Consider the following 14,393-nt stretch of genomic DNA (forward strand, 5'->3'; position numbering starts at 1 on the left):
TGTGTGTTGACTGTGTTTATTCGTTCCTACTCTCACTCGCTTTCATGAACACACCCTTGCTATTCAAGGGTTATTCTGAGAATTCCTTAACAGAACACCTAGAGGCAAACAAAAGTCATAACCAAAAGCCAACGTGGGTTTGTCAAAAATAGATCATGCCAGACATGCATTCTTTGACAAAATGACAAAATTAGTGGACCAGAGGAATGCTGTCGATATAATTTACTTGGACTTCAGTAAGGCATTTGATAAAGTAGTCCATAGCCTACTACTTGATAAGACAGAAAAATGTAGGTTAGACAGCATCACCACCTGATGGATTCATAACTGGCTGAACAACCACACTCAGCGTGTAGTCCTCAATGGAACTGCATCTACTTGGAGAAAAGTATGCAGCGGGGTACACCAAGGCTCCGTTTTACGCCCAGGACTCTTCAACATCTTCATCAATGACTTGGACAAGGGGATAGATGGGGAACTCATCAAATTTGCAGATGACACCAAGCTGGCAGGAATAGCCAGCACTCCAGAAATTAGGATTAAGATACAGACTGAACATTGGGCGCTATCTAACAAAATGAAATTTACTGGTGAAAAAAGTAAGGATCTACATTTAAACAAGAAAAACAAAATGCATAGGTACAGTATAGGTGGTACCTCGCTCAATAGTAGTAACTGTGAAAGGGATTTTGGAGTCCTAGTGGACAATCATTTAAATATGAGCCAGCAGCGTGTTGCAGTTGCCAAAAAAGCCAACACAGTTCTAGGCGGCATTAACAGAGGGATAGAATCAAGATCATGTGAAGTGTTAATACCACTTTGGTGAGGCCACACTTAGAATACTGCTTTGGTTTTGGTCGCCGCAATGTAAAAATGTTGAGACTCTAGAAAGAGTGCAGAGAAGAGCAACAAAGATGATTAGGGGACTGGAGGCTAAAAATATAAAGAACTGTTGCTGGAACTGGGTATGTCTAGTTTAATGAAAAGAAGGACTAGGGTGACATGATAGCAGTCTTCTGATATCTCAGGGGCTGCCACGAAGAAGAGGGAGCCAAGCTATTCTCCAAAGCACCTGAGGGCTGGACAAGACACAATAGATGGAAACTAATCAAGGAGAGAAGCAACCTAGAACTAAGAAGAAATTTCCCAATGGAACAATTAATCAGTGGAATAACTTGGCCTCCAGAAGTTGTGAATGCTCCAACACTGGAAGTTTTTAAGAAGAGATTGGACAACCATAAGGTTTCCTGACTAAGCAGGGGATTGGACTTTAAGACCTCCAAGGTCCCTTCCAACACTGTTTTTTTTTATTTATTTATTTATTTATTTATTTATTTATTAATTAATTAATTAATTAATTAATTAATTATTGGTTCGATTTATATGCCGCACTTTTCCAGAGACTCAGGGCGGCTTACAATGTGTTAAGCAATAGCCTTCATAGTTTTGTATATACCGGCTTAGTAGGGCTCAGCAGTTATTGTTCTATTTATTGGAAGGAGCCAATTCTAGCAATGACCTGTGAGAGCTAAATCAATTTTACAACAGGTCATTTTCCTTCTACCTAATTTACCTTCCCTTTACTATTCATTTTCTCCTGCCAAAACCATATGGTTTCAGAATAAAATGAGAGCTATTAAACCCCAAGAGCATGTTTAAAATAGAAAAACGGCACCATGTAAGAGCCTTGGTGGCGTAGCAGACTTAAGCACTGTTAAGTAACACCAGCTGCCTGCAATTACTGCAAGTTCAAATCTCACCAGGCTCAAGGTTGACTCAGCCTTCCATCCTTTCGAGGTAGGTAAAATAAGGACCCGGTTTGTGGGGGCAATAAGCTGACTTTGTATAAAATAGAACACCGCTTGGGGGTGGGGGGGCGAAAGCCCTACTAAGCAGGTATATACAAAAGTATGAAGGCTATTGCTTAACGCATTGTAAACCACCCTGAGTCTCTGGAGAAGGGCGGCATATAAATCGAATCTATCTATCTATCTATCTATCTATCTATCTATCTATCTATCTATCTATCTATTCTTACTTCTTCGTAGGATTTATGTGTGTTTTTCCTCTAGCCAGGTTTTTCCTACGTAACCAAGGTTTTTCTGCAGCCCTAGCTCAGTAGAATCACATCCACTCGATTCTGGGCTTTTTTCTTTTCTGACAGCCAGCAAGTTCCTGCTGCCAGGTGAGAGACTTATATAGATCTATTTCTAGCTCGTTAGCCTTCATCAGTAAGCCACACCCACATCTCATGTTACGTAGGAAAAACCTGGCTAGAGGAAAAACACGCATAAATCCTACGAAGAAGTAAGAAAATAGATACTATACCTTTACAGGGAGGATACATGAGATGTGGGTGTGGCTTACTGATGAAGGCTAACGATATATATTATACATACATACATATATACATACATACATACATACATACATATATATATATATATATATATATATATATATATATATATATATATATATCCCAAAACTCCTCACTTGATTTTGCTGGTATATCACACAACCCCTCGCATAAAAAAAAGAGAAACAATTCTCTATTTTCTACCACATATAAGCCATCTGGAACACAAGTACTTGGCAGCAGCACTAAAGTTGAACTAGAGGCCCGGACCTCAACTTTAGCCCTAGCACCATTGTTTTGACTCAAACAGGCTGCCTTGCGTTGTTCCGCAATGTCCGCGAACCTTGGGCAATGATGTGATTGCCATGCAGCCCAACATTCCCCACAATCCGCTGCACCATACTTAATGTTCAAGTAAAGTTCTCTTTAGAATACAGAATATAGAATAACAGAGTTGAAAGGGACCTTGGAGGTCTTCATGTCCAACTTCCTGCTTAGGCAGGAAACCCTATACCTGTGATGGCGAACCTATGGCATGCGTGCCAGAGGTGGCACGCAGAGCCATTTCTGTGGGCATGTGAGCCGTCTCCCACTGGCCAGCTGGTCTTCAAGTCTCTGCCGCGTGGGGGGCAGGGCGCATGCAGGTGTGTGTGCATGCGCAGGGTAAGGGGTGCATGCAGGGGGGCCACATGCGGGGGCAGGCACGTGGGGGGGCCACATGGTTGGGGGCGGGGTGCATGCAGATGCATGGGGGCAAGGCACATGCACGGGGGCGCGCTTGAATTGCATTTTGGGGTTTTAAGCGCATGTGCACGCATTCACGTGCACGCAAGCTTTGGGCACTCAGTCCAGAAAAGGTTAACCATCACTGCCCTCTACCATTTCAGACAAATGGTTGTCTAATCCCTTCTTAAAAACTTCCAGTGTTGGAGCATTCAGAACTTCTGGAGGCAAGTTGTTCCACTCATTAATTGTTCTAACTGTCCGGAAATTTCTTCTTAGTTCTAAGTTGCTTCTCTCCTTGATTAAAATGAGTTAAGTAGTTCTGCTTTCTCCCTGTTGCTTGTCACCTTCTTGCCACTTTCTTCCACCAATGGACCAATCGCTTCCTTGACCTTTTTTATTGTTTTTAACTTTGAAAGAAGCTTTTTTTGTTGTTGTTATTTTTGACTTTTGTCGCAAGCCTTAGTTCATTTTGAGCCTTAGCTTTCCTGACTTCATCTTTGCAGGTTCGGGCTATTTGCTGATAATCTGCCCTAGTTATGTACCCCTCTTTCCACTTTTATACTTGTCCTTTCTGTTGACTGGACCCTACAGACTACCTTAAGTTGATGCTGAAGTTGCATAAGATCTTTGTTAATGAAGCAAAATTGAGGAATGCTCTTACATAAACCCTGCAACCTCTGAAAACTACATGAATAGTATAAGATGCTCCAGATGTCAAAAGAGAGCAGTTTTCTCACTCAACTTCTGGAGACCGCATAAAAGCACACCTCATTTTTCTCGGCCTCCAAAAAAGATAAAAAAATTAGGAGCATTTCAACAGTAGTTGTTGGGTTATGGTGAATTCTGGCATGTTCCCCATAATTTCATGGCATGTCACCTTTGACACCCGTGTCATATGTTTCTCATTACTGATTTAAACCCCCAATCCCAAAGCTCAAGATACAAATGAAAAGTGATCTTCTCAAGAGCCTGAAGAAATGATAGTCCTTTTTAACAAAAATCTGAAATCGGTATGGTACAATTCAGCAACTCATCAAGCCAAGAGGTTAGGTTGTCACTGATAGATCAACTAGAAATAGAAAAATACAGATGAGAAAAGGCACAGGATGCATCTAAGCAAAGAGGCATTTCTTTTGTTGAAGTAGAAGGCTAGATCTTTTCCTTCTCTCCAAGGAGATGACATAAGAAGTAACTGACTTCATCTGATTTCAAACTATCTTCCCAAGCTCTCTGATTGGGAAGTAACAAACTCTTACCCAGAGAGGCCACGTTCCTATAATTTTCCAGCATGACTTCCCAATGCAGCGCTCTTTGGTCAGAATCCAGCTGAGACCACTCTTCCTTGGAGAAATACACAGCTACCTCCTTGAAGGACACACGAACTTCCTGCATATGGGGAAAAAAGAACAGAACAAACCCATGAAGATCTGAAAAATCTGTTCCGTTGTTCACAAATGCACTGAGTTAAATGGCCATGCTTGGTAAGATTCCAAGGTTTAGTTGAGAATATGTCTTTAACTGAAGGCATTCTCCAGCAGGTTTTATCAACTTCCTTGATTCTGCAAGATTTTCAGTCCTTTCTTTCAGGGAAATAAACCTCATTTCTGGATGGATGGATGGATGGCTGCCTATCTATCTATCTATTGTCTATCTATCATCTAACGTCTGTCCGTCATCTACCTATCATCTCTCTCTCTCTTTCTCATATATATATGTATATGTATATGTATATGTATATGTATATGTATATGTATATGTATATGTATATGTATATGTATATGTATATGTATATGTATATGTATATGTATATGTATGTATGCATGTATGTATGTATGCCTGTCTGTCTGTCTTTGGTTATTCGGGTTTTCTCCCGCGTAAAATTGGAGGTGTCTTGGCAACGTTTCGACGAAGTCTCATTCGTCATCTTCAGGCTGGTGTTTTCGGCTTCGTGCTCCTAGAAGCACGAAGCTGAAAATACCAGCCTGAAGATGACGAATGAGACTTCATCGAAACGTTGCCAAGACACCTCCAATTTTACGCAGGAGAAAACCCGAATAACCAAAGACCTACATACAAACACCCGCGAAAACCTCAGAAAACATATATATATATATATATATATATACATACATACATATGCAAAAAATTAAAATCTCGGGTGTTTTCCCGCATCATGTTAAATAAGTTAGTTAAAATGTTTAAAATTCTGGTTAAAATCCTAGCTTAAAATCTTCCAAAAATCCTTACAGAGTACTCTGCAAAGTCCTTTAAAATCTTAGCTAAAATCCTACCAGTACCTTAAAAGTTTTTTTTTCTAGCAACGTTTCGACAGGCTCACAACCCTGTCATCTTCAGGTTCTTGTTTAGTTTAGAAGCTATGGGTGTGTTGCGAGGTCGGAGCTGTCGCTTTGTATGTTTGCTGTTGCTGACGTATGCTGGTTAGCCTGTAACTCTGTGTCCTGATTGGAGGACAGCAGTTTTTCTTCCTGCTTCCTCCTCCTGGCTGTTTGCGCCTCCTGTCAGTCATCTTATATTGGACAGACAAATAGACGAATAAGTGTATGTTTAGAAGAACATAAAAATGCAGTGAGGAAAGAAGAGCAAACTTCTTCTTTGGTACAACACATGAAGGCCACGGGACACAATATTGATTTTAATGAAACCAGAACAGTGGCGAAAGAGGAACATCTCAACAAAAGAATAATCAGGGAGGCCATCGAAATTGAAAAGAGGCCACAGAATATGAACAGACGAGACGACGCCTCTAGGTTATCAAGTATTTGGGGACCTGCACTGAGAGAAACTCGAGAGTTAACATCAGAAGAGAGGCAGAGATTCCAACAAGCAACCAGTGGTGTTGTAAGACCTGCCAGAATTCTTCCCTCTTTGCAGAGGGTGACTAGCAATAGGGAGAGAAAGAAGATCGAGCCAGAAGACAGGCTGAAATCTCAACTAACAATCAAGGGTGCTGGGAGGCCTACCAGAATCCTTTCCTCTCTACAGCAGACAGATAATAATAGAGAACCTGAGAAAGCTAGGCCTGTAACACGTAGCCAAACAAACAAATTTGTTACTGCAAAAGACCCCTCACATAAGCCTGATGATGGCAGATGAGATTCTGTCGAAACGTCGCTTCTACCCTTTTAGGGATATGTTCACAATTACATGGGAAGAAACCCGAAATATTAACTATACACACATATATACCCGTGAAAACTTACGTAGACAAATATATATATATGTGTGTGTGTGTGTGTATATATGTATGTATATGTATATATATATATGCATATTCTTTCTAAACTAAGTTGTTCTACAGCCCTATACACATTCTATGTGTGTGTGTGTGTGTGTGTGTGTGTGTATATATATATATGTCTTTTTCTTTTTCGTAGGCTTTTATGTGCATATTCTTTCTAGCCAGGTTTTACCTATGTAAGCTAAGTTGTTCTACAGCAGAAAAAAGGCCCAGAAACTTGTGAATGAGATTTCACTGAACCAGGGCTGTAGAACAACTTAGCTTACGTAGGTAAAACCTGGCTAGAAAGAATATGCATATATATATATATATATATCCTATCTATCTTTTAGTAATCTGGCTGAATGGGTGAAAAGCAGAGAAAATTCCCTGGGAGGGACAATTCTCAATCTTTCCAAAACAGGATTGTTTGGCCTCCAAAACCAGGGACAAATCAGAGGATTGCAAATTATTTTGAAGACCAAAAGTGCCTTGATTACATGTACTTTCAGAACCATTTTTACTAACAGTTCTCCATTCTCATTGCCTGCCTTGTTCTTTAATACAAAAAACTTATTTTTCTTATCAATGATTGTGAAGAATGCCTTATAAAAGAGTAATGTACCGATGTATTTAACTTTTTATCAGCCTTGCACAATTCTATGTCAACAATGACCAAAATAACTGGTCTCTGCTTAACAATTGCTGCCATTGAGGTGTTTATTCCCACTTCTTGAAGGAGTTTACTCATTGTAAACTCATAAGAATATCCAAGAGAATGAGTTAATTACTGGCTTAAAAAAACATAGCTTACACAGAATCTGAGAGTGGAAATGACTAACCATTGTGTCCCAACAACAGTCTTTAGGTGAAACTAAGCTGGCTGAGAGAAACTTGAACCTATTATTCCCCTTTCCACATTGCTCAAAAACATGAAATAACCAAGCCCAAACAAGAGTGGAAAACAGAAGGGGAGACTGCTCTGTACATGAGCTTCACTTCCTAAAGGAAAGAGAGTATACAAATCTGAATAAATGTATTTCTCTTTCTTACTTGATTTGGAGGTCCAACCACAGTTTCATCTTCATCATAAAGATCAGAAAAATTCATTCTATGTTTCTCTGTGAGGGAAAGAAGAATTTTATAATGCATAATTAGCATAATCAGAGGAGATATTCTAATGAAGACTGGGGAGAAGATAACTGAGCTGGGATCTCTCTAGAAAATAGGAGGACTTTTGATTACCTTCTGAGGTATCCTGAGTTGGATCTTCCTGAGATGCCGTCCTGAAAAACAGCTCCTGTGAAGGATTTCCATCAGGATCTGTGATCTCCATACTGAAGGACTGTGTTGCAATAGGAAAAAAGAAGCAGAATTAATGAACATCACACAACACAAAGTGGATTATTGTTCACTGAAAACAACCTCAAAGATCCCACTATCCATCAGTGAGGCTGGAAAGAAGAAAGGAATGGCTGCCACAAATCTAGAAAAATATAACAGAACGGTTGCAGGAACTGGGCATGGCTAGTCTAGTGAATAGAAGGACCAGGGGAGACAGGATAGCAGTGTTCCAATATCTGAGGGGCTGCCACAGAGAGGAGGAGGTCAAGCTATTTTCCAAAGGTCCGACAAGGAATAATGGATGGAAACTGATAAAGGAGAGATTCAACCTAGAAATAAGGAGAAATTTTCTGACAAGTGAGAACAACCAACCCATGGAACATAAGTTGCATTCGGAAGTTGTGGGAGCTTCATCATTAGAAGCTTTCAAGAGACTGGACTGCCATCTGTCAAAAATTGTATATGGTCTCCTGTTTGGGTGGGCAACAAGATCCCTTCCAACTCTGTTATTCTATGTTCTATGCTTTAGTATGACATCTCCATATAGCACGAGTGCCAGAGAAATATGGGAAGCAGGGATAAAGAATTCAAAAACATTCTTTATTCCCTTTTGGACCGCCTAAATGAAAGACTCACCTGCGACTCGACCTGCTCCTTCTGCTCCTCCACCTGGCTCAGGAGGAGGCCTTCCACCAGGGCCACCGCCTGGGAGCTTGTCTCTGCTCCACACTCCCGCACCCAGCTCTCCATCTCTGGGGGCAGAAGGGCTAAGAACTGCTCCAGAACAACCAAGTCCAGCATCTGGGCTTTGGTGTGATTTTCCCTTTTCAGCCATTGCCTAGAAAATTCATGGAGTTGACTAAAAAGTCCTCGGGGATCCTCCGCCTCCTGGACGCTCCTGAAGTTGAGGGGCTGAACTTCTGAATGGATGGTGGTTTCCTCCAGGATCTCCTGCTCAGTGCTTGCCGAGATCTCCTCACAGTTTCCATCCTGAACAGCAGAAGGACCTTTTTCAGTTGTCTCACTTGCTAAAAGTTGTGTCTCCCCACAGCTGCCATCCTGAACAGCAGAAGGACCTTTTTCACTTGTCTCACTTCCTAAAAGTTGTGTCTCCATTCTCTCTCGGTCCCGTGTGACAACTCCAAACGGGTCCTAACAACCTTGTGGCCCTCCAAATGCCTTTTCATTCATAAGATCGTCTCTATTCCCGAAGGACCGACCACAGCAAGCCACCGAGCCCTCTTTGTCCAAGCCATGATCTTTGTCCATTCGCGACAATCATACCAACGGCTTCCAGCTGGTGTATCTGAGACAGAAAACAAAGAAAGAAATTTCTCGGAATTAGAAAGCGGCAGTCCAACCTGTCGAGCAAGCCCTCATACCTCTATTTTGGGGTGTGTGGGAAAGACTTTTTTTTTTTTTTTTGAGATGGTCAGGGATTTTCAGTGGCATCGATCGGATAGGGTCTCCTTGTGTGTGTGTGTGTATGTGAGTGTCGAGGTGAAGAATAATGGGGCCGAGTTGGAACACCCAAGAAATGCATTTTGGAGTATTTCCCCGTAACTTCTTACTAGGGAAAGGGTTTTCCTTTTTTTTAAAAAAAAAAATTAGACTTAACATTCACCTCCTAGTAAGGGGTTTGCACGACCCGGCACTAACCCAAAACAAGTGAACAAACCATGGAAGATCCGTTCGCATGGAATGAAACGCCAGGAAATGATCCTGGCTTAGGATGCCCTGTTGTCTTTTCCATGGTGTCCTTTGGAACAGGGGTCTCCAACCTTGGCAACTTTTAAGACTTGTGGACTTCTGGGAGTTGAAGTCCACAAGTCTTAAAAGTTGCCAAGGTTGGAGAACCATGTTTTGGAGTCTCCCTCTGACACCCAGGCAGGTTCACACAACCTGTCTGGAGCCCAAACGGGTCAGCCAAAGGGCTGTAAGGATTCCTCCCAAGCAGGGCTAGGAAGGAGGCAGCTGGAGATGCTGCCCTGCTTATTCTCTCCCCCTACCCCACCCCCTCCTAAGGCAAGACTGCGGAGGATGCGGTCCCTGGTGCGAATCCTGCACCGCCTCCTCGCCCTGCTTCTCTCCTCTCCTTGCTGGGCTTCTGCAAGGCCGATCCTCCTCTCTCCCCCTCCCCCTCTTCTGGGAAGGGATCCCCCCCCAGATCCCCTCCGCCTTCCTGGGATCCCCGGTTCTTCTGCTGCTCTGCCCTGCATCATGGAGAGGGCGGCTGGGGAGCATGGGACCTGGGGTTGCAGCCAGAGAAAGACCGGGCGCGGGTCTCTCCCTCCTCCGCCTCCTTTTGCACGGGAAGAGCCGCGCCCACCCCCCTCCCCGGCCAACCCTCACCCAGGGAACGTCTGGATCCCCACCCACCCGCCAGACTCTCCCGCAAGCCTCCTGGATTAAGGCGAGCGAGCGCGGCGTCCTAGAGAGGCAAGGCTCGCTGATGTCATTTCCTTCCCCCCCCTCTTGCAAAGGCACCTTCGCCCCCTAGTGGCCCGATGGGGGAAGCGCAGGATGTTCCCTGGTGGAGTCTTGTGTGCAACGCAGGAGGTGCTTATGGCAGTAGTTTATTTTATTTTATTTTATTTTATTATTTTATTTTATTATTTTAATTTAATTTTTAATTTTTTTATTATTTGATTTATATGCCGTCCTTCTCCGGAGACTCAGGGCGGCTTACAATGCGTTATATAAATAAATAAATTTATATTTTTATTTACATTTATTTTTAAATAAATTTACATTTATTTTTTTATTTTTTATTTATTTTATTTTATTATTTTATTTTATTATTTTATTTTAATTTAATTTAATTTACTTTTTTTATTTTTTTATTTTTTTATTTTTTTTAATTTTATTATTTTATTTATTTTATTTTATTTTACTTCATTTTTTATTATTTTATTTTATTTATTTATTTTATTTTACATTTATTTATTATTTTTATTTATTTATTTATTTATTTTATTATTTTATTTATTTTATTTTATTTTACTTCATTTTTTATTATTTTATTTTATTTATTTATTTTATTTTATTTATTTTTTATTTTTTTTATTTTATTTGTCAAGCATATATAAGATAACAGGTAAAAGTATAAACAACATAATTTGAATACATGAAAACAGTAAGTGTAATTTATCACTTTGGAAGTCTTCTAGTCCAACTCCCTGCCCAGGCAGGAAACCCTACACCACTGATTGATTGATTGATTGATTGATTGATTGATTCGATTTATATGCCACCCTTCTCCGGAGACTCAGGGTGGCTTACAATGTGTTAAGCAATAGCCTTCATACCTTTGTATATACCTGCTTAGTAGGGCTTTCGGGCCCCCCTAAGCGGTGTTCTATTTTTATACAAAGTCAGCTTATTGCCCCCACAATCCGGGTCCTCATTTTACCTACCTCAAAAGTATGGAAGGCTGAGTCAACCTTGAGCCTGGTGAGATTTGAACTTGCAGTAATTACAGGCAGCTGGTGTTACTTAACAGCATTTCAGTCTGCTGCACCACCAAGGCTCTAGTTCAGACAAATGGTTATCCAACATCTTCTTAAAAACGTCCAGTGTTGGAGCATTCACAACTTCTGGAGGCAAGTTGTTCCACTGATTAATTGTCCTAACTGTCAAGAAATTTCTCCTTAGTTCTAAGTTGCTTCTCTCCTTGATTAGTTTTCACCCATTGCTTCTTGTCTTACCCTCAGGTGCTTTGGAGAATAGTTTGACTCCCTCTTCTTTGTGGCAGCCCCTGAGTTTGGGTTGTGTATTTATCCAACGAGGATATTAAAGATTCTGTATCTCCCAGTAAGAAAAGAGAAAGAAAAGAAAAGAAAAGAAAAGAAAAGAAAAGGGAGGGAGAGAGAGAGAGAGAGAGAGAGATTGGAAGCAAACAAAGTTTTAAAAATTCCCAGAATTACAAAGTGGACAGTTCAACCACTGAGCAGCATTCATCCCTATGGAGTGGGGAAGAGAGGTACATTTTTTGAGATAGTCAGGGATTTCAGTGGCATAGGTCCTCCTTGTGTGTGTGTGTGTGTGTGTTGAGGTCCCAGTGCGTCCCAGCACTGACATATAAATAAAGGGAGGAGAAGCCTGAACTTTTGCCTGCTAAATCCCTTTGAAGATCTGTCTCCTCGGAGACGGGGAGTGGGGGAGACATTCCTGTGATCTGACGAAGAAGGAATCAGGAAAGTGACTTGGAAGATAGCCAATGAGAAGCAGAGAATTGGGGATCAGAAAGGGAGGGATTGGGAGGCAAAGGTCAGTACTGACCGCGAAAAGAGTCAGGATGAGATTGCTGTGCTCGAATAAAAAGAAAATTTCCTTAAAGATCGGCAGTTTGGAAATTCATTTATTTTGAGATAGCATCGAAACTTGACAATGGGACTGAGTTGGAACGCACAATAAATGCATTTTGGAGTATTTTCCATAACTTGTTACTTGTTTTCCTGTTTAAAAATTAGACTTAACATTCACCTCCTAAAAAGGTTGACACAACCGGCCTAACCCGAAACAGGACCACCCACAGCAAGCCATTGAGTCCTCTTTGTCCAAGCAATGATTTTTGTCTGTTTGCAAAAGTCATATCTAGTTTGTGTATCTGAGCTGGAAAACAAACAAATAAGAATAATTCTCAGAATTGGAAAGCAACAGTTCAACCACTGAGCAGCATTCATCCCTATTTGTGTGTGTGTGGCGGTGTTTACATGAGATGGTATGGGATCTCAGTGGCATTGATCGGATAGGTTCTCCTTGGGATGCTATCCTGCTTCTCTCCTCCTCTGGAGACAGTCTGGACTGCGGAGGATGCAGCCCTGGTGCAAATCCTGCCTCCTTGCCCAGCCTCTCCCGCTGGACTCTCCTTTCCCCCTACTCGGGCTCTTCCAGGAAGGGACCTCCAGATCCCCAGGAAGGACCCCCAGCCCCGCCACCTTTCTGGGATCCCCCGGTTGTTCTTCTCCTACTCTGAAGCTCCTCTGCCCCCTGCATGGAGAGGGCAGCTGGGGAGCATGGGATCCGGGGTTGAAGCTGGAGGAGAACTGGGCGTGGGTCTCTCCTTCCTCCGCCTCCCTTTCCCCAAAAAGAGCCCACCCCTCACCCGGGGCACATCTGGATCTCCCCCGCCAGACTTTCCCACAGCCTCTTCCTCCTGCGGAGCCCCAGGGGTTAAGGAGAGCAAGTGCGGCGCCCTAGAGCCTCAAGCGTTTGTGACGTTATGCCTCCTCTGGAAAGCCAGCTGTGACATTCGTGCTCCAGCAGGCCAATGGGAAAGCGTCTGTGCGTTCTATTCTCGTGGCCGAGGCCGCCCCCTGGAGGAGCCCGCGCAAATTGGCAGGAGACCTTGAAAAGGCAGGAAAGAGAAGCACGCGCACCTTGAGGAGAGGGGGAGGACAGGGATGATGGGCGTGGGAATAGGAGGAAAAAAATATCTCTCACACAGGTTACCTGTCGGACAAAGATGGCAGTGTCGCCTGACGGGGGAAAAAATTCCAGTCAGGAAAATGACGATTTCTCTTGGGTTTTTCTGTCTTTAGTTCAACATAGGCAGTTGCCCCTTCTCAAATTCTTGCCTCTGGGTTTCTAAAGATGGCAAAATGATGAGATTGAGAGTCATTGATTGGATACCAAAGCTGCTGCTTCTCCACTGAATGTAAACTTAAGAATAACATACTTGAAATTACAAGTATTGAAAGGAGGGTCTGGGACAACTTGCCACAGCCAACTTGTTGCAGGACTTGTCATAGACAACTCGCCACTGGACAACTTGCCCTGGGACACGAGTTATACTAATATAGAAGAAATGGTGGAATAGTCTCATTAAAGAAAAGATGCTAAAGGGGGAACAAAATGAAATGTGAACGACAAAAATGATCATTTTTTAATTCTTTTAAATAATTTAATTGTTGAATTGTTCCGTGGCAAGTTGTCCTGCAGCAACTTGGCTGTGGTGAATTATCCCTTTCCATTGAAAAAATTGGTATGGGGGGAAAAAAATGAGCCTTGGTGGCGCAGCAGACTAAAGTGCTGTTAAGTAGCACCAGCTGCCTGCAATTACTGCAAGTTCGAATCTCACCAGGCTCAAGGTCGACTCAGCCTTCCATCCTTTCGAGGTAGGTAAAATGAGGACCCGGATTGTGGGGGCAATAAGCTGACTTTGTATAAAAAAGAACACCGCTTTGGGGGGGGGGCGAAAGCCCTACTAAGCAGGTATATACAAAAGTATGAAGGCTATTGCTTAACGCAATGTAAGCCGCCCTGAGTCTCCAGAGAAGGGCGGCATATAAATCGAACCAATAAATAAATAAATAAAATGGACATTAACAATTGTCCATTGTCTATAAAGTGTGCCTTTCTTTTACCTCAAGACTTTGTAAGTGATGATTAATGAGTACCGAGAGGCCTTTGACTGAAAAAGGTTGCGTACTTCTACAAGTTTGATTTTATACACACAGACATACACAGTGCGTTCCTTCCGACCTGAGGGGCTCAACTTCCAGCGTCTTATCTTTTTGCCTTTTGGTACTGTTCATGCGGTTTTCATGGCAAAGAAATTGGAGTGGGTTGCCATTTCCTTCTCCAGTGGATCACGTTTTGTCAGAGCTCTCTGCTATGACCTGTCTTGGGTGGACCTGCACGGCATAGCTCATAGCTTCATTTGGCTATGCAAGCCCCTTCGCCACGACAAGGCAGTAATCCATGAAGGACACACTGAATGTA

At 42.3% G+C, this 14,393-nt stretch overlaps 1 long non-coding RNA gene and 2 pseudogenes across 2 annotated transcripts in view; all 3 read right to left on the reverse strand.

The window, feature by feature from the left end:
• LOC117662541 (uncharacterized) overlaps nt 1–8,968 on the reverse strand; it is a 33,359-nt pseudogene extending 24,391 nt beyond the window's left edge. Inside the window, exons 1-4 of the transcript XR_015732011.1 lie at nt 8,304–8,968; nt 7,569–7,668; nt 7,377–7,444; nt 4,342–4,471 (exon numbers count right to left, since the gene is read on the reverse strand). The product of XR_015732011.1 is annotated as an uncharacterized LOC117662541 (transcript). The remainder of the gene's footprint in view (nt 1–4,341; nt 4,472–7,376; nt 7,445–7,568; nt 7,669–8,303) is intronic.
• Nucleotides 245–2,760, reverse strand: LOC148116072 (uncharacterized; annotated as a pseudogene).
• Nucleotides 8,969–12,009: 3,041 nt separating the features above from the next.
• On the reverse strand, nt 12,010–13,424 carry LOC148116073 (uncharacterized). The gene is made up of 2 exons (XR_015731857.1): nt 13,122–13,424; nt 12,010–12,281 (listed from the first exon to the last, which is right to left on the reverse strand). It is a non-coding gene; the product is annotated as an uncharacterized LOC148116073 (long non-coding RNA).
• Between the last annotated feature and the right edge of the window lie 969 nt (nt 13,425–14,393).

This window comes from Pantherophis guttatus, chromosome 2, assembly GCF_059756535.1.
Source record: "Pantherophis guttatus breed Tessera chromosome 2, ASM5975653v1, whole genome shotgun sequence".
In the NCBI taxonomy this organism is placed as follows: domain Eukaryota; kingdom Metazoa; phylum Chordata; class Lepidosauria; order Squamata; family Colubridae; genus Pantherophis; species Pantherophis guttatus.